Raw genomic sequence first — 20,626 nt, forward strand, 5'->3', positions numbered from 1 at the left:
ACTTGAAAAATCTCTTCACTAAATTATTTATGTGGGTACAATAACATTAACATGAATAGCAGTAAGTACAGCAGCACTATATTCCCTTTTCCTGTATTTCCTCGTCCATTGTGAGGAAAATAGAACAGCTTCTAAGGAGAAAAGCTCTTTGCTTTATTTAGGAAAATAAAACCTTAGGGAGAACCCATCATAAAATGAGTGCAAGTGAAATAAGGTTATCTGCTTCAGAATGCTACCTATGCCAAATGGTTTAGTGTTGCTAGAAGAGGAGACACACAAACACACATCCAGGCAAAGACAGTCCCACATAAATGTAATGGAGTGCCAAAAATCCTTCCTACATGCATCTATCTGATTAGACAGCAGGTAAGTACCTTCTTTCTATAGTTTTTATTTCATATCCGTTTAACTGCCACAGATTACTTAAGAAAATGTCTCTTTTGTTGTAATGTTTATTGAAAACTGAAAAAATAATCTGAGGTAAGGGACAGCCATTTGAGCCTTTAAATGCAAGAATAATTTTGATCAATGCTGGTTTGAGGTACATTTCTTCTGCCACTAGGTCAGTGACATGTTTCCATGTTTCTTACAAAGAGCATGTCCTGGATTCAGCAGTAGCAGTCATTTTTCTCCTTGGTAGCTGGTGCAGTGCTGTTTTTGACTTTCAGCCTGGGAACAGCACTGATAACACCGATGTTTTTAGTTGCTGCTCAGTAATGTTTACTCTGACCAAGGACTTTCTGAGTCTCATGCTCTGCCAGGGAGGAGAGGAAGACGGGAAGAAGCAAAGACAGGACACCTGATCCAAACTACCCAAAGAGGTATTCCATACCACAGCACGTCATGGCCAGTATATAAACTGGGGACAGTTACCCAGAAGGGCTAGATCAGTGCTGGGGTTGGGCTGGGTATCGGTCTGCAGGTGGTGAGGTGTTGTATTCTCTTCCTTTGCTATTTCCTTTATCATTATTATTATTGGTGGTAGCAGCAGTGGTTTGTGTTATACCTTAGTTATTGGACTGTTCTTATCTCAACCCGTGGAAGTTACATTCTTTTGACTCTCCTCCCCATCCCTCCAGGAGCGGGGGGAGGAAGGGGAGGGGGCAAAGTGAGTGAGTGGCTGTGTGGTTCTGGGTTGCCAGCTGGACTTAAACCATGACATTGGCAATATCAATTGTGCTGCCTTTTACTTCAGTTCATATTGAAGTTCTACCATGTCCGGTACGGCAGCACCCAGTGGTCGCGACTTCACTCAAGCCATGATAGTCTACCGTTAATCTCCACTCTCCATTAGACTTTCGCACTGGCCATATGGGGCTGTTAAAGGGTGAGCGGGTCCTATGGATTCACTCCTTGGCTCTCCAGTCTACGGATCAGCTTATGGATGGGAATCAGGGAGTCTCGACTGGTGCAATATTGCTGCCAGTGCACTGTTGTGGTCACGACTGGCCGCTTCCAAAGGCTTAGGGACTGTTTCTCTCTTGCAATTGCTTTCTCAATTCCCCTTTCCCTAGCAAGTGATTCCAGCTGCTTGGCTTCCCTACCTTCTAGTTCATGACCGTTGGCTCCATTGTCCCAGCATTGGAGCAACCAGGTGATGATGTGCTCCCCTGGTTGACGTTTAGTGTGAGGTGTCCCTGCCCATGGCAGGGGGGTTGGAACTAGATGATCTGAAGGTCCTTTCCAACCCTAACTATTCTATGATTCTATATATGTGTGCCAACATGGTGATCCCCATTACAATAAGCAGGCAGGTCTCAAGGGTACCCAAAGGCCATTCTAAATCTTCAGAACTCTCAAATGATACTCTAAACGGTCTGATGGGGAGGCTGGGAAGGTAAGGGAAAGTCTCCTTCACAGGTTGACCACCCTAGGAGGGGGAAAAAGATGTGTAATTGCTAAACACTTCTGTTATATACCTCCCAAAGTATAGAGGTGGTGACCATACTGGGAACGCAAGCCAGATCAGTTTCATGATCAATGAGTCTACTGTATTACAAGTCATTACCATAAAGTACAATGAAATGAGAACCTTAGCTAAGGCCCCCAGCCGATAAACACTAATACAGCAAATACCAGCTGTAAGTAAGGTACGACATGCTGGAACTGTGAGATCAAGAGCAACAGCTTTGAGAGCCAATAAATCAGCATTTTGATGAGTGACTTAATCCAAAACAGTAAATGCTTATCACAAATACGATTAGACACACTCCAGTCAGATCTGTCGTTATCTCGACCCTTCATGCCCCACGCTCAGCACCAAAAAGAACTGTCATGGTTTAGAGCCCAGCTGGCAACACAGAAACAGCCGCTCGCTCACTCTGCCCCCCCATCCCTTCCTCCCCCCTGTTCCTGGAGAGATGGGGAGGAGAATCGAAAGAATGTAACTTCCACGGGTTGAGATAAGAACAGCCCAGTAACTAAGGTATGACACAAACCACTGCTGCTACCACCAATAATAATAATGATAAGGGAAATAACAAGGGAAGAGAATACAACTGCTCACCACCCGCCAGCCTATACCCAGACCAACCCTGGCAGTGATCTAGCCCTTCTGGGTAACTGCCCCCAGTTTATATACTGCACATGATGTGCTGTGGTATGGAATACCTCTTTGGTCAGTTTGCATCAGGTGTCCTGTCTCTGCTTCCTCCTGGCTTCCCCTCCTCCCTGGCAGAGCATGAGACTCAGAAAGTCCTTGGTCAGAGTAAACGTTACTGAGCAACAACTAAAAACACTGGTGTTATCAGCGTTGTTCTCAGGCTGAGAGTCAAAAACAGAGCACTGCACCAGCTACTAAGAAGGAGAAAAATGACTGCTACTGCTGAACCCAGGACAGAGCTCAAGGTGTCTGCTTTCAGTATTACCTTCTTGAGTTCAAGTCCTTGAGTTTTTGTGTGCTTAAGTCTCTGCATTCTCATTTCAGCTTTTAGCATGTTGCTCTATCTTCATCGTTTTTCACACACAGTCCCCCATCCCCCCCCCCCTCCTTACTCAGGCTGCTTACAGAGACTTAAAGGAAATAACTTCCATCTTTCCAATATTCAAATCTCTCCTTAATCTTACTTATTTATTGCATCCTTTTCATTTCAGTCTTGTTTAGTTAAGGTCTTGTGTGTGAGCTCCCATAAATTTAAAACCTGAAGTCTAGTTCTAATTAGGGCAAGTTGAGCAACCATGTCTGCTATCCATTTTTAAAACAGTAAATAAAGCTGTTGGTGCTGCCATCCTGGCCATTGCATTACAGTGCAGTACAACCTTTTCCCAAGCAATAGACAGTAAACCAGAAAAAACACTTTTTTTCCAGAGTAAGCTCCATCTCTACCAGTAAATGAAACAGGGCTAAGGCAAGGAGTCACACAGTGGCAGCCGATCATCCATACTTTTAAACAGTTATTGTGGTTCATGGTATGGCTTTGCCCATAAACACTGTCCCAGCAAGGGTGGTGTATGTCTGAGTGGCATCAGCGGCAGACACAAGCCAGAGTAGGCCAGTTGGTCTCAGGAACAGAAAGTCCGAAGATTATTTTACTTACTAGCAAAGACATAGCAAAGATGGTTACACAAGTCTTTGCAACTGTTACGTAAACACCAAGTTAAAGTGGTGTAACTGTGACTAAATGATTCTTTCCTCCTCTTCCCTCCTGTCCCCTGTTCACCCTACACCTCACTGTTTCCTCCCTCAGAAAACCATAGGAGAACATCTTCTAACAACAGAGAATCACAAACCCCCCCAAAATAGTAATATAAAACCACGCAGAGGCAAGACAATTCTTATTCAGACAGCCAGGACAAATACAGGAAACATTATCAGACACAGAAGTAGATGATTCCTAATTGTTAGTCAGTGACTTTGTGGCATCCCCTGGAAAGGATTTCCTCAATATAAGAGGCAAGAGCAATTTCCTACCCTCTACACAGTGTGACACTTGTGTTTAAAGCGGCAGAACTCCACAGTGATCCCAGTCACCTGCAGTGACACTTGGCCCTGCCCTTCTTCTAAATTGCAAATCCATGACTTTTCAATTAGATTACAAACTGCTTAACTTCCCTTTTCATTTGCAAAGTGCTCCACAAGCTTTTACTGACACTGCATTAATTGTATCTGCTTAGAAGTGGCATGTTACTTTTTAAAGGATGTTTACCTGCAGAAAAAGAGCTCCTGGGCATCAGGTCTCCCACACTGACCTAACCGGGTATTTCAATGTGACTTAAGTGTTCTAGATTTCTCCTTCACAGAAGGGTGAATTTTATTCAGGTCTGCCTGCTTGAGCTCTGCTCATTCCTCTAGACCACAGTACTTTGACTTATCCTTCTATTTATTGACATTAAAAGCAATTTTACTCAGAGAAATACTCCAGTCTTTGCTGCAGGAGATGGGCCATTTATATGAAGATAAGATTTGTTTAGCACAATGGGACAGTGATGGAACCCAGATTCCTTGACTAGTATTACCCATTTCCTTTTCATAACATAGTTTTGCTAGTTTACATTAAGGGGTGTGAGTACCTCACCTGTGTTTATATAAATAACAGAAATACACAACATGTTCAGGCAGGTTGACCAAAATTCCATTTGCTGATAATGCCATTGTGTGACATTACTTCTACATAATGCTTCATGATTATTCAAACAAGTGAAATATTAGAAGTCATCAAGATACAAATATATAAGGACTTTTCCTCAGAGGAATAGCTATAGGTAAGGATAGAACATAGCTGAACCAACCATGTTAGTTGAATCTTATCATAAATGGATAACTGAGGGAAATATTTGTTTTTCTTTGAAAAGAAAAAAAAAAGCTTTATTGCTTTCTTCATATAGAACAAACCTCTTCTGATGGTGAAGAAAAGGCAGACTTTGTCACTGATATGTACATTCTGATTCTTAGATCTATCCTCCTGAGCTAAGGATTCCAAGGTCACCGAAGTCAATCCCCTTTCCACATCTGGAACTTTCCAGTTACTTATTCAGATATGTAAAACAATATTTATTCAATTTAAATATATTGTGATGAATCTATGTATGTTTCTTTTTGCATGGGCTCTCTGTACTGGTACTGAAAAGACTATTCATGAAAGGAACTACCAGAAACTTTCTCTCTTGCAACATTTAATATTAAGTGAGGGACAGGAGGAGGAGAAGGTGGTGTCCAAAAGTCTGATTCTGCGGAACTTTGTCTCCCTGAGCACCCACTGTACTCAGCAGAAACTAACTCCATTGTGGGGTGGCCAGGGAACATAAATTAGAAACATGCTCTGAATCCTGCACTGGAAGATTTTCTCTTGCTCCGTCCTCTTACACAGAGGTATCTCATGAAGTAGCTTATGTGTTCAGTAAACACAGGGAACCAGTCCTTTAGTAGCTGCTAGCCAATGACAGAATCGGATAATGAAAAATCCTTTCCTAGTCCCCAAATATTTTTTCTCTTCATTATTAGCACTACTTTTTTGACAGGTTTTTAACAGTTCAGTTTCCCTAACACAGTTAGTTTCAATCTTCATTTTCATTAACATACACCTCTTTGGTTTTAATAGAGAAGGAAATTAAAGTTTGTTTCCTTTTTTTTTACACTTACATCATCAATTCCAGCACAAATCTCGGACTTGCTCTCTAGTTCAGGCACCCTCTGCTGGTTCTACCAAAGTAGAACACAAAATAACAGAGAATGATCATTGCTAACATTTTAAAGACGAAAATCTGGATTTCAGTTTCTTAACCTTTTACTATCAGAACATAAATGATGAAAAAGATCAACTTTGGGCCTATAAACTGAGCATGGGGAGAGATTTTTAATGAATTCAAGAAAGTAATTGTATAATCAAGCATGTGAACCTGTGGAATTTCTCAGGCAAAAAGTCCAAAAATGAACATGGCCTAAAAATCTAATCACAGCCTGACCTGGCTCTTAGCAGAACCCTGTGATTGGCAGCTTAATGATGATGTTCTGCAGGGAGTTCTAGAGGCATATGCTACTGTGGATGGTTTTTTTCCCTGAGTATCTTAGTTAGCAAAAGTCATGAGCAGTAGTCCTGCTTAGATAATACATATTTTAAGGAGTCAGGGATAAGGAAATACCGTGGCTAATATTAGCTTCCATTCCAGCAACACAATAAAACAGAAAGCTGATCTAATTATTCATCTCAGAAAATCCCAAGTGTCAGAAAGGTAAATTAGAGCCTAGTGCTTTCTTAATTGGCTGAAGGGTAGGACATGCTGATATTGGGAGAGGGAAAGTTTGGTGCACCTGGTACCCTAACAGTCTCTTTCTGATACTAAAACCAACAAAAGGCAGCTCTAAGACCGTTCTCAATACTACCAGCATCTAAGCAAGTCTCCTGCACTGCCCAGGACAGGAGATATAGGTCTGTCAGGAAAGCCCTATTCTTCTTCAAGGTGTGTAGGATGGTATGCTGCAAGAAGTTTTGTTTAAAATCTACAGGAACACAAACCCAAGATGTGTATGTGTTTTGAGAAGCATTTCACCTATTCCGCTTTCTGAAGCCAACTTTTACTTGACATTAAGCCTCAGTGAAAGCAGCCTTTGTTGAGGATCCATACGGTTTTCTGTGTATGGTAGCACAGGTGTCAACACAAAGAGGTTCAGGAGAGTTGCAAAACATAGTAATGTTTTATTTTGCATAGCTGAGTTTTCTAATGAGGTTAAAAATCATGTTATATGTCACAGCAACTGGCAAAATACTAGCTACAAGTATGTAAATCAAAGTTATTTAAGCAATTCTCCTGGTACCTTTTCTGGGTAAGTAGATTCTTCAACATACTGGAGACAGTGCATTGGAGGAGCCCCAAGATGAAGAGAGACTTGGAAAACCATCTTTGTTGAGCTGTAAGAAAAGAAGGATAAGGGAGGATTTTAATTGCTGTCTTCAACTGCAGACTCTTCAAGGTGTGTAGTGGTAAGAAAAGAGACAACAAACAAAAATGGCAATGCAGAAAGTTCTGACTGGAAACAGAAACAGGTGCCCAGAGAGGTGGAATTTCCATTCTCAAATATATTAAAAACTCAGCTGGACAAAGAGCTAAGTCCATCTCACCTCACATGTCTAGTGCCAGGGCTTGAACTAGATGACCCCCCAGAAGTCCCTTCCAACCAAAATTATTCTATGATTTTATGAAAAGTGACTGCTGTATCATTAATCCATCTTAAACTGATGGAAGTTATTTTGACAGTACTAATGCTTCCCCGAGCAAATAAGAAACATAAACCCAATCCAGACTCACTGATGTCAGTGGGAATCTTGAATTTAACTTGAAAGGCATTGGAAAAACTTCAGTGCTTCTAGGATTCATGTTAAGAAAAGATCCTAAACTTCATTTTTGTCAGCAACACTAGAAATTGCATTAGGGTGGTGGTGGTTTTTACTGTAGGTTTCTCAGCAGGTTGCTTTCACAGCAAGATGAAAAAGCAGCATTCCACATCAGCTATTTTTGAGGATTCACAATTTCTGCCTAGAGAGCAGCAGAATGAAATGTTTGCTTAGTGCTTTGCAGGTACGTAACTTTGCTTTTCAGTTTGCACTTGCAGGAAAATTCGTGTTTGCTAACTGTTCCTGGTCATGAGCTTCTCATGTAACATGGGTTCAGCTCAGGTCGACTGCTACTTTTGTGTTGAGACACTGTCTATATTAATTGAAATTTATGTCATAGAATGGCAATTTTGTGACCACTGTAGAGTGAGCTAATGATTCAATCCTGTTTTCAGCAGACTGCTGTGAATTAACATTGCCACCATTTTCCCTTTTCACCTCATCATTTTTCTCATGGTTGTAAGACAAGCTTTTTTCCTCTTCCTCATCTTGGCTCTAACAAGGTATTATATTGTTTATTTTGGGTATAAAATAAAGTAAAACCTAAAATTATAGAATCATAGAATAGTTAGGGTTGGAAAGGACCTTAAGATCATCTAGTTGAACCCCCATGCCATGGGCAGGGACACCTCACACTAAACCATGTCACCCAAGGCTCTGTTCAATCTGGCCTTGAACACTGCCAGGGATGCAGCATTCACAACTTCCCTGGGCAACCCATTCCAGTGCCTCACCACCCTAACAGGAAAGAATTTCCTCCTTATATCCAATCTAAACTTCCCCTGTTTAAGTTTGAACCGGTTACCCTTGTTCTATCACTACAGTCCCTAATGAAGAGTCCCTCCCCAGCATCCCTATAGGCCCCCTTCAGATACTGGAAGGCTGCTACGAGGTGTCCATGCAGCCTTCTCTTCTCCAGGCTGAACAGCCCCAACTTTCTCAGCCTATCTTCATACAGGACATGCTCCAGTCCCCTGATCATCCTCGTGGGCCTCCTCTGGACTTGTTCCAACAGTTCCATGTCCTTTTTATGTTGAGGACACCAGAACTGTACACAATACTCCAGGTTAGGTCTCACAAGGTCAGAGTAGAGGAGCAGGATCACCTCCTTCGACCGGCTGGTCACGCTCCTCTTGACGCAGCCCAGGATACGGTTGGCTTTCTGGTCTGCGAGTGCACACTGAAGCTGGCTCATGTTCATTTTCTCATCAACCAACACTCCCAAGTCCTTCTCCACAGGACTGCTCTGAATCTCTTCTCTGCCCAGCCTGTAGATGTGCCTGGGATTGCTCAGACCCAGGTGTAGGACCTTGCACTTGTCACAGTTAAACTTCATGAGGTTGGCATCAGCCCACCTCACAAGCGTGTCAAGGTCCCTCTGGATGGCATTCCTTCCCTCCTGCGTATAAACCGAACCACACAGCTTGGTGTCATCGGCAAACTTGCTGAGGGCGCACTCAATCCCACTGTCCATGTCAGCGACAAAGATGTTGAACAAGACCGGTCCCAACACCGATCCCTAAGGGACACCACTTGTTATTGGTCTCCAGCCGGACATTGAGCCATTGACCACAACTCTTTGTGTGCTGCCATCCAGCCAGTTCTTTATCCACTGAGTGGTCCATCCATCAAATTGATGTCTCTCCAATTTAGAGACAAGGATGTCGTGTGGGACAGTGTCGAACGCTTTGCACAAGTCCAGGTAGATGACATCATCTGCTCTACCCCTGTCCATCAGCTCTGTATGCCCACCACAGAAACATCACAGGGGAGTAATGAGAATGCAACACAATAAATGTCAAGCACTAGACAAATATTTTGATTATTCCTATAAAGGTTAAAAAATGAAAAAAAGAAATGTGTTTGTAAAAATATAATGTATGCCTTCACGCACACAAATATAATGGAAACACAGATTTATCTTAATAAATACATGAGTGATATACAATAAACTGAAACAATCAAAAAAACATATTTTGAGTCTTTAAAAGAAAACACATTCCCAAACCTCTCAAAAAGTAGCTGGCCTCCTAATCCAGTGGATTAACTGAAATTTCCCAAAATGGAAGGATATCTTTCTGTTTAGGGTGGAGACTTGGATCATCTCTAAGTAGCATCCATGGTTTGAGTAATACTCTGAGACAAATCTGTATCACATAACTTGCACTTAAATGTTCTACAAAGAAACATATGCTAAAGCGACCTGCAATTCATCTTTTCCTGATAGGTTCCTCCTCCTGAAACTCTGACCTTGACCTGTACAACAAGCATATTCTTTTCACAGTGGTAATGCTTTGCTAGTATTTTGTTCTGCGCCATCCATAAAGAAACACACCATCATGGGTTATCACAAAAATGCTAAAAATGCAAATTATACTTGTTTTGCTTTTCTAAGAAAACCATCAAATATAGCTTGTGATCTCATATCCATTTTTATCGTGTCCCTTACGCCAGCAAACATGAAACAATGTCTTTACTTTTGACAGTCATACCACATCAGCACCTACATAATGAAACTGAATTTAAACTTCAGTTATGTTGTCAACTAAAAAAAAGGTGTAAGTGGTAAAATCCAGCTCCAGAATAAGGTTAACCTCTAAATCCTGGACTCTCCAGAATCCTTGGCACTGTGGAAAACCTATTTTGAAAAATACTAAGCAAGGTTCAGATTTCAAATACCTCCACACATTGGCTGTTCAATTCTGACATGTTGCTTTTAGTGTAATTTAACTGTTTAATTAACACACACAGAGAATTGTCTCCTCAGTTGTGTCCCAACTAACAGGTTTGTTAAGAGACAACTGATTCAGCAGATTTGTATCAATGAACATAGCAAAAAGTAAGTTGTGTTTGGCTGTACAAAGAAGGCAACTAGATCCAGCTATTTTAACAAAAAAGACTAGTAATACCAAAAAATTGAGTTTACAGAATATAAATTTTATCCTCTCATCAGAGCTAATCTCCTTCACATCTGGAAATTACAGTCTGTTATGAATTTCAGAATCTCTTGCTCGAATGTTAATAATTATAAGACTCTAAGAACATCACAAGACTCTCGATGACTCAGTATGAAGTATTCTTATGCATCAACAGTCTGATATGAAATTCTATCTGTGATTTCTAAGCTAATTTTTAGATTAAACAATTGACAGTTGTAGGCAGGTCCATTAAAATTGGCTGGGATAACAGCTGTTTTTACAACATGCTAATGACTAAGGGTTTGATCCTGCAAACTGAGATCAATGGAAGCTTTGTCTCCAGTTTCAGTGAGGATACAGGCCTTCATGCACAGACTACTAATAGCACATGAAGACAGCAACTTACATTTACCCTCACATTTTTAAAACACAAGAACCATCTAGTGAACAGAATGGGCTAAAGCCTAGCTGATAAAATATTCTCATTGTTTTCTACTTCACAGCTCGTCTTACAGCAAAAGATCTTGTCAAGAAAATTAAACTTTCAGCAACTGACCACGAAGAAGTAAGCATTGACCACTGATAGATGAAGAGGTAATAAGGTGTATTCCCCTCATTTTTTATTTTCTTTAAAATGCTTGTAGACTATATTGACATTCTTTTTTAATTTTGCCATTCCACATGAAAAACAAAGCTTCCTGGCTCCCAGGTCTTCAGTGACATTTTGCTACACATAGAAAGAAGCATGTGAAATGCAGGTGATTTTATCAGCTCTGAGAACCTAGACAAACTGCAGTTATCTTCCTGAGCTGCCTGAATTTTTGTTATCTTACTTTGGACATCTTTGCAGAAAATTTTGAAGAAATTGGGAGTCCCATGTTTTTCCTGTATTTCACATAAAAATGGAAGATAAAAATAGTGGGACAAAAGTAATAGCCACAATCTAGAATAAAGCTTTATATTAATTTTCAGCATAAAAGGATTTCCACTCTAGTGATAGTTTGATCTTTACTGTACTTTGCTCCTGGTGATTTTCCTGCATTGCTTCAGCAAATTCTCACTGGAAAAATAAAACTCATGACCAAGAATTGCTTGCTTTCTCTCACTGCTAGAATAAGAATACCATGTTGCGATGCCCTAATAATTTTGTACCTAATTTTGTAGATTGAAAATTACTAGCATGTGTCTTTTGACAAATGTGCTAATGGTTTGAAACTTGTTTTAAAAAGCTACTAGGAGAGCATAAATTTCATCTCGGAAGGGCCAAAGTGTGGCTGTTTGCACAGCACTTCACAAGACTTCAGCAGAAAGCGAATTGTATCGGAACTGCTGCACTTCAAGAATTTGCGATGTCTGCATATGATGTTCTTCAAAAGACCAAAGTCTTTGTGCCTCTCTCAGGTAAACTCAGTTTGGTTACAGGATACACCCTAGGTGTGTACTTTTGATGATTTAAACATCATATGATTATTAATCATAGCTACAGTATTCACATTTTATGGAGTTTCCAACGGCATGCTGCCTTGCCAGGTACCTACACGTCATCACATAAATGTGTTGTGGGAATAGTAACAAGAAGATGTAAAGCCTGCAGCAAGTTATCAATTTGGCATTTAGAGTCCAAAAGTAGGAACAGCACACTGGAGAAAAGACAGGGCAGGGCATCAGTATTTCACAAGTCAAGTATAAAGTTCTGGTAAGTTCACGATCACACTATGGCAAGCCATGCATATCATTGAGATTTCTTAAATAACCTCTAAGCACCACAGATAATTAATTTTAGCCACCTAAAAATTAACGGTCTAGTCTAGGTGGTCATTTCAGAATCTTCTGTAGTCATAAAAACTATAGGAGAGAAAATTCACCTTCAGAAGGCAACACATCCAACCTACTTGAGAAGAAACTTCTTCTCAGTGAGGGTGACAGAACACTGGAATAGGCTGCCCAGGGGGATTGTGGAATCTCCTTCTTTGGAGACATTCAAAACCCGCCTGGACACGTTCCTGTGTAACCTTATCTAGGTATTCCTGCTCCAGCAGGGGGATTGGACTAGATGATCTTTTGAGGTCCCTTCCAATCTCTAACATACTGTGATACTGTGATACTTCAGACACCAGTGTAAGCACTGCAGTAACAACCACATGAAGCTGCCTGTCTCCTTCCACTGGACCACGACAGCCTGTACAACAGCTTAATTATGTATCTAGTATTTAGGTAAGTATTGTTAGGTGATACAACTCCTATTCCAAGCAAAACAAAATCCCACAGTCTACTAGCTCTTAGAGTGCAGAGTAACTTCAAATATATTACTTCCTGCCTACATCAGACAACATAGAGAGGGGAAACTGGGATGATAAGAAAGGGAAGCTGAAACCTAAAGGTTCTGCTTTTTCTGACCTTTTGAATGAACTACATGTGAAACACTGAACGAAGTACAGCTTTTTCAATTAGAAATCAAGAAATCTAAATCCTGCAACTTCACGTGGAGTACTGCATCCAGCTTTGGAATTCTCAGTACAGGAAAGATATGGATCTGTTGGAAAAGGTCCAGGGGAGGGCCACAAAAATGAAAGAGGAATGGAACACATCTATGATGAAAGGCTGAAAGAGTTGGGGTTGTTGAAAATGAAAAAGAAAACACTCTGGGGAGACCTTACTGCAGCCTTTCAGTTCTTAAAAGGGACCTATAAGATGGGGAGAGACTTTTTAGCAAGGCCTGTTGCAACAGGATTAGGGGTGATGGTTTTTAACTGAAAGAAGGGAGATTCAGGGTGGATGTGAGGAAGAAATTTTTTTACAATGAGGGTGGTAAAATATTGAAACAGGCTACGCAGAGAGGTTGTGGAATGCAACCATCCCTGCAAACATTCAAGCACAGGCTGGATGTAGTTTTAGGCAACTTGATGTAGTTGAGGATATCACTGCTCATTGCAGGAGGAGTTGAAAAATTACCTTCAAAGGTCCCTTCCAACCCAACCTATTCCATGATTCTATGACAGTTAATATTTGTACTAAATGTCCCCTGTTTAAAGAACGTACAGTCAAAATTCCCCTACCTCGTGATATGCCTTGTAATAAAAGAAGTTTAACCAACTGGTATTAAAACTTGAAGAGTTAAAAGGAGCTTTGGGCAATACCAACACACAAGAGATTACAGCAGACTCAGACAGAATATGGCCCTTGCAGTGGAAACTGATTCCACACTGGAATTAAATTGCCATTCGATCCCAGTAGCAACCGCAGTCCCATATTCTTTTTTGATGGGAAGTGATGCTATTGGGAACAACTTTATCAGGAAAAGTGCGAAATTTTCTAAATTGACTGTTTTAATGAATGCATTGGACAAAATCATCCTCCTCCCTGCAATAACCAAGCGTGCATAGGTGGTAAATACCCATTTATTTAGATAGATAGATTTTATTTAGAAATACTCTTGGCAAATACCATTCATTTAAATACTTTTTTAAAGCTGTAACAGGAAGTGGAAAAAAATAATCTCTAAAAATAATATTCTCTAAAAATGTATCACAAAAGAGCAGGTCATTTTAAATATGCCTTATTGTGCTAATAGGATTTTCTTGTTCCAAACAGTGAAGTATGAATCTTCTCAATAATTCAGTTATGGTTGATGATGCAGTGTTGAAAGTTTCAACACTGGTTGAAACAGTGGTTCTTGTTAACAGCCTCCTTGACTGTAATGACCCTAGTGAGCACAGGTCCCGGTCAACTGTATCCAGTTTTGATCTACAGCTAAGGAGAAAGTATAGCTGCATGCTGGGATATGTAGTCTTATTAGCTACAAAGATGCATACTAGAGACATACATTATGCACAGCTGCTGTATCCTAATCAAAGGTGATGTTTGAATTTCTTGCAAATATTTATTCTCATTGTCAGTACAACAGGCCAAGCAAAACCAACAAACTAAAATAAAAGCTACACTTTAAGAAAATACTGTGGTAATTTGACTCCATCCAATTTCCCAAGAAAAAAATTAAATAGAAAATGACAGCAGCAAACTCTTTGCTGTCATTACATTCCAGCAGCATTAAACTAAGGCATCACAAAAAAAAAAAAAAAAAACAAAAAAAACAACAAAACACCAAACCAACCAACCAACCAACCAACCAACCAACAACAACAAAAAAAAAACCCACAACCAAACTTGGGCCATGTTTTCGTTCACTTTTACTTTAAAAAACCCAACAAACCACACAAAAACACAGTTGACGGTAACAGAATCTAAATGAAATCCACAATATAACTCAAAGTTTTAGGAGAGATTTATTAAAGTGGAAAAAGAGGGCGAAAAATTAAATGTAAGTGCAGACGTTAAAGACGAATGGCACGTGCCTGCAGGAACAATCCTGCATAACCTCTGCCTTGTCTGTATGTTGTAGAAGGTTGGGGTTCTTTTGTGGGGGGTAGGAGGGGAAATGCAGTTTTTTAAATCTGAACTACATTAAAATTGTAACCAATTATCTTTGGATACCAAGAGAGGTTCAAAATTGCATTGATTAAGATTATGAGAATTACCTACTCATGACATTCCAAAGTCTCTTTTTTCTTGTGGAATACACTGTATACATTCTGCTCTCCTACAATGTATTTCAGAATATTTTACATTTTAACCTCCCTAAAGGTTTGTTTCCGCTAACAAACTTTGCTGCATTTAACTAGAATTCAAAGGTCTGGAACAAACGACACAACATCGGGCACTACTGAGTGGCGTTCAGTGCCACGCTAACAAACGCCATTGGGATATCAACATACCGTTCCGTCACAGTCAGCAATGGAAACTGGCGATTTTGTAATCACACCAAAACACAGTTGATTTATCTGTTACAGGAAGACCCTACAAGGATGAGGTTTTCTTGTATTTGTTAGGTTTTTTTATCTATCTCCGGGAAGGGCTTTGAAGTTTTTGGAGCCCTACCTGCACAAGAGCCCTTGATTAACTGCCTGCAGCCGGCGGCACACTCGGGATGAAGCTGCACCGATTGTTTTCTCCAAAGGCTAAGGGAACATAACCAGCAATTTGGGGCTTTCCAGACATTCCGTTTAGGGAAACCTTATCACAGGGCTGTTTACTCTGACTGCCGTTAACGATGGAAACTATCTAAGGCAGACAACCTTTCTGATTCTTTAACTAAGTACCCACTTCACCTCCGGAGTCCTCTTCACTATCTCTTCCTGTGTGGGCAATTCTTTCTTCACACCCTCAAAAACTACCATGCATTCCTAATCCTCTTTAAAAGTACTCCTCCTCGCATTCACTGCACCTCAAAAAAACCCAGACCCATGATTTAACCCTAGCATGCTGGAATTAGCCGCACGGAGGACATCGTCGTCCATCATCCTCCGTCCCCCCCCCCCCGCCACCCCTCTCGCAGCCTCCTTGAGTATCCTCTCCCACAGCCCAACATTCGTCGTCCTCCCCCAGACAAAACAGAGGCTTGTGTAACAGCTTCTTCTCTAAATTTGTTCTCTGCAGGCTGGCGGGGGAAGCCGCTCCCTGAAATACACTCCCGTCCCTTTTGTCAACATGCCAGCCTTCATCAAAGGGTCACTGAAAATCGCGGGATTAATAGATTATTAAACCCATTATGCTTTCATTAGTGGTAATCCGCTGCTGATTTTGCCAGCGGTTCTGCTTCCAGCGGGGCAGCCTCCAGGGATCTGGTTTAGGCAGCTAAGAGGATATCCCAGTGCATCCCTGCGGCGCTGCGCCCGACCGCGGCTTCGGGAACGGAACACGAGCAGGCCGGCTTCTCCACATCCCACTCCCACCGAGAAGCAAGAAGCGCTGCTACCCGCGCCCGCTGCTTCCTCAAGGAAACGAGACACACCACTGCGGGCGATACCACCTGGGCACCGCTGCCTGCCTGCCTGCCTGCCTGCTTCCTCAACCTCAGGCGAGCAGCGGCAATGAAATAATAATGCTGATGCTACTGCTTCCGCTGCCGCCACGGAACCGGGACCGACCACACACGCCTCCAGAACTCGCCTCAGCCGCCCACCTTGGGGAAGAGAACGGTGCCGCTAACGTCTTCCACCCTTTAACCCCTCCCAAGCTCGGGCCTCTCCTCCGCGCATGCTCGGTGCGGCGCAGCACGGAGGGGCCATGGGGCAGTGTGATGTAATACCTGTAACGGCCCCACCGCTATCCCTCGTGCATTTGCAGCCCTCCCAGCCCCATCCGGGTATCCCGCCCGCTGCGCCAGAAGCGGGTTTTTGCCGTGAAAAACGGTGTTTGACGCGCTTTGGTATTGGTTTAGGTTTTGCTAACGGAGGAGAGAGGGGGGGATAATGAGCGAGGAAGCCGGCGCCTGCGTACAAACCCCCACCAAGAGGAGGGAATGGGCGAAGAAGCGCGCGTGCGCGAGCCCCCACTCCCGCCTCCCCTCCCTCTGCGGCGCGCGCGCGCGCGGAGGCTCCTGGCGCGCCTGCGCGGAGGGAGGAGGCAGAGGCGGCGGCGCAGTGCGCGAGCGTATGTGTGTGTCCGTCCGCGGGGGGCGGAGAACGCTCCGCGGTGGGGCGCGAGTGGACGCGGAACTCGGGCGGCGGAGGGGGGGGGGGCGGCGGCGGCTGAGCGGCGGCGAGTGAGGGGGGGGAGAGGAGCGAAGGCGAGATGAGCGCTAGGCTCCCCCTGGGCACAGAGCCGCCCTCGACAGCCGACGCTTGTGAATGAACTGAGGCAAGGCCGCCCGCCGGGTGCCCCCCTCCCCTTCTTCCCCTCCTTCCCCTTCTCCCCCGGCCTGCCCGCCCGCCGGCGCTCCACCGCGGCCGTCCCCGCCTGCCCCCGGCTTCCCTGCCCCCACGCACCTTCGGGAGCGCGGCCCTGCCCGCCACAGCCTGCGCCGTCCACCGCGGCCGGGGGGTAAGTACCACTGCGCAGTGCGGGGTCTCCGGCGGGCCGGGATGAGGCGGGTGGGGGGTGGCGGCGGGGCTGGAGGGGGCCGCGTCCACCGCCGCCTGGGCCATGGGGCCTGTAAACATGTGGGGGCGGACGCGGCGGGAGGGGGCAGTCCCAGAGGGGGTGAGGGCTCCTCGGTAGCCCTGGTGAGGAGGCAGGCGCCATCCCCGGCGGCAGCAGCCGGTACCGGGTCGGGGCTGAGAAAAGGAGGGAAATAGGAAGGGGGGCGGAGCGGGTTCGAACCTGATGTGGGATGCTGCTGCTAGGAGCTGTTACCCCCCCCACCTCCCCCAGGGCCGAAGGTGGTCTGGCCACGCTGCGCAGCCCCTGCATTGCAGGCGGCTTGACCGAAGGGTGGGGGGTGGCAAGGCAGCCCCTCGGGGCTGAGCAGGGGGGAAGGGTGAACAGAGGATTTTGGGCCTGGCTGAGGTAGCAGCAGCTACTCCCTCCCCCATTTCCTTGGCCGATTCAGAGTTTAATTAATAATGGCTATAAACAGTCTTCTCTCCCATCACCACGCAAACGCTTGGGGCACGCCACTGGGGAAACAAAAAAAACCAACAACCAACACGCATCTATTTATAAAGCACCCCACCCTAGCGAGGGTCGGAGCATCAAGCACTCCCCAGACAGTGACATTACTATGCACCGGGCGGTTTTCCCTTGCCAACGCCTCTCACGCGGTTAAAGTTTTGAGAGAGATTTCTCTGTCTTTGAAAACAATGTCGTGAGCAAAGGTTACACTGATGAGCTATGGTCTACCACAGTTCATGTTCAAAGTAGATAGAAGTAAAACACTTTCCTCGAATAAAAAGTTCTCCAGTGATGTACTGGATAATTGGGCTTGCATGTTAAATGCCAGAGGTTCTGAGCATATGTCTAACCTTTTTATTATATTAGCTTATGTCATAGTAGATACGATACAGCTTTAAGATGAGCTGCAGGTTAATGTTTTCAGAATTGATTTTGTAGACATCTGTTCGGTAAGGTGCTTATATTTATTTAGTACCATTACAATATTTCACTACTGTGTATGGCAAAATTTTGCTGTTGCAAAACTAGGGTTTACTATAGTACTTGTGAGGAATTAATTTATTCTTTTTAGTAGTACCTTTTCTCAATGAGAAGGTGCTGGTCAGTCAGCTGGCCAGCTTGGTAACCTTAAGGTTTAAGGTCCTGTGTGTCATACGAAGGAATTTTTTAATTGTTTTTAAGCAGAAGGCAATTCTAGATCATGAGAACAGTAGCTGATGTTTTCCTTAGGTTGTGATGTTTAACATCAGAGCAAGTAGAAACATTCTAACGTAGAAGTTCTAACTCTTGTGATTCTACGAAATTACTTTCCAAATAGGAGCCTAGGTAGCCCTTTCCTGAGCCTATATATATACTGTTTCAGTGGTTAGGTGGCTGAAACAGGATTTGTGAAGCACTAGTGAAATTAATGACAGCTGCTGATACTCAGGACCCTCTGTGAATTGACAAATGACAAAAAATCATGCAAGTTCTAGCCGCATTTCTTCTCTGATAGTTTTCCTCCTGTTACTATTCATAGTTTCTCTATGAATAACATCAGAGACACAGGGTAGGGGGAGGGAAACATGGGTCAGGGATGTTTTACATTTTACCTATTAAATCAAAGTAGCAATTGAAGGAAAGGAAAACAGTTCTGATAGGTATACCAGCATTTTTCCTTGGGATAGGGACAACTCCTAAAAGTTTCTCTTCAGGCCTTTCTGGACCTTTTGTATATGAGACTGGGCTAAGGCTTGTTGATCCATCATGCCAGTTATTAATGTTTTCCTCATGGACAGATTCCTGATAAAACCCTCAGATAAATGTAGCTTGTCTGGAGAGAGTTGGTCTGTCCTCTCACAGTCTGGCACAGAAGTGTTTTTCCTCAGATACAGGCAAGTCCTAGCTCTGGTTTATGGGTTTAGTGCTTTGGTTGGTGGTTTTCTGGTAAATCTCCCCATGATGTACAATAGGAAACTATACCTGTTTTCCAAGTATTTACTTAACTGGCTATAGGTGAACTTGAGATACTTTTGAAACTGAGAGATGGAAAAGCCAAATGACTGGTAAAACTTGCAGGTCTAAACAAGCAGAACTCACTTAGAGCAATTTGAGTTAAAGCAGAATAAAAAAAAAGTTTTTTTCTATAAAATCAACCTGGTTGCTTATCTGGAGCACAGCTTATGCAGCGAAGTTGAGTCATTCTTGCTGAGGTAGCATTTTAAGAACTGTCGTTAAAATGCTTAGATATTTAACTCTGGCACAGAATAATTTGCAAACTTATGTAACTGGTATGTTTTTGAATGCAGCTGTCAATAGGGGATCTTATTGCACTTTTCCTTTTTAGTGGAACTAGGGAATATAAAACAGCTGCTTTTACCAGATGACCCAAATATAAGTCATTTTACAATAACGTATTTATTACTGAAATATTGTCATTACTATTGACTTAATTTTTACATGTTCAAGACTATTTTGATGTAAAAATACTTTTTTCTTTTTCCAATTTAATTGGCTTAGCAGAACTACATTCCAATTAAGTGATTGAATAATGCAGGTTGTGGTATTAATAATCAAATTTTGGAGTGAGATGTACTGTAAAATAATTGTATTCATTGTCTCTGCAAACCAGCTCACTTCAAAGTCTTGAATAGTAACAATGTTTGAAGTCAAGACAGTTGTGACTTATAGCTACACCTGAGCCAAGCAGCATTCTTGCTATTGCAATGTGGCCTTTTGTAATTTTTGCTCATCTTTTCTCATAAATTGTGCCTCACTTTTGTGTATCATCTATAACTTTTTTAGATGATGCAACCTGTAGTCTTACTTGTTCTTTGGAAAAGAAAGCTCTTTCTGTGTGCTGCTTTGTTGCTGAATTCTTAGTGATCTCTCTAGTTTTAGTCACATGATCCAAATTTCAGTAAAAATACTAGGATAAGAAAGAAACTATAAAATTTAAGCATGTTTAACTACAGTGCTCCTCGCTGAAAGAATGGAAAATTGCAAACTATAATGTCTGTGTTAACAGTATGTAATCCTGGAAAAAACACCAGTGTTCTTGGGATATTTAGAAGATCCAGGGAATGTACCTAAAATGTGTTGTGGTTTTGTTTGTTTGTTTGTTTTTGTTTTTTAATGGCATTTTGTGCACATGCCATTAGGCCTTGCATAAGAAGGATTCATGTATTTGAGCCATGATGTGGTGTGGATCACAGTGGAGATGGCATTATCTCCCTGTAGCTTCTTTAGGTTGCCTCTGTTGCTATCTGTGCTGGAACAAATTAGGGTTTATGAAGATGCAGCACTGCTAGAGTAAATCATTTAAATCTTAAGACTAGGAGGAATGTTTCAACCAAGGAAGTTGTAACTGGGACAGGAGAAGAAAGCAAGCATGATACCATGAGCGTGAGTAGCCTGAGTTTTGTTTCTGGCTAGAGCTAATATCTGACTGTT

General features: G+C 42.6%; 1 protein-coding gene and 2 long non-coding RNA genes across 6 annotated transcripts in view; 2 read left to right on the forward strand and 1 right to left on the reverse strand.

Moving 5' to 3' along the window:
- Positions 1-195: 195 nt before the first annotated feature.
- LOC133224615 (uncharacterized) lies at positions 196-9,649 on the forward strand. Of its 2 annotated transcripts, none has more exons than XR_009728900.1 (3): positions 196-366; positions 6,898-7,512; positions 9,556-9,649. It is a non-coding gene; the product is annotated as an uncharacterized LOC133224615 (long non-coding RNA). The 2 variants fall into 2 exon arrangements; XR_009728899.1 differs by lacking the exon at positions 196-366 and having other exon boundaries at positions 6,845-7,044; positions 7,402-7,512.
- Positions 1,654-17,862, reverse strand: LOC133224618 (uncharacterized). The gene is made up of 3 exons (XR_009728903.1): positions 17,071-17,862; positions 6,112-6,845; positions 1,654-1,679 (listed from the first exon to the last, which is right to left on the reverse strand). It is a non-coding gene; the product is annotated as an uncharacterized LOC133224618 (long non-coding RNA).
- PPM1A (protein phosphatase, Mg2+/Mn2+ dependent 1A) overlaps positions 16,826-20,626 on the forward strand; it is a 31,599-nt gene continuing 27,798 nt past the window's right edge. For 2 of the 3 annotated variants that reach the window (XM_061376189.1, XM_061376191.1), the window contains exon 1: positions 16,826-17,125. The gene's annotated coding sequence lies outside the window, so the exon portion shown is untranslated. The remainder of the gene's footprint in view (positions 17,126-20,626) is intronic. The other variant, XM_061376190.1, reaches the window with a different exon arrangement.

Source organism: Neopsephotus bourkii, unplaced genomic scaffold (genome assembly GCF_033783945.1).
Source record: "Neopsephotus bourkii isolate Nb327-2 ecotype Australia unplaced genomic scaffold, CSIRO-AGI_Nbou_v1 NB_1707, whole genome shotgun sequence".
Taxonomy (NCBI): Eukaryota; Metazoa; Chordata; class Aves; order Psittaciformes; family Psittacidae; genus Neopsephotus; species Neopsephotus bourkii.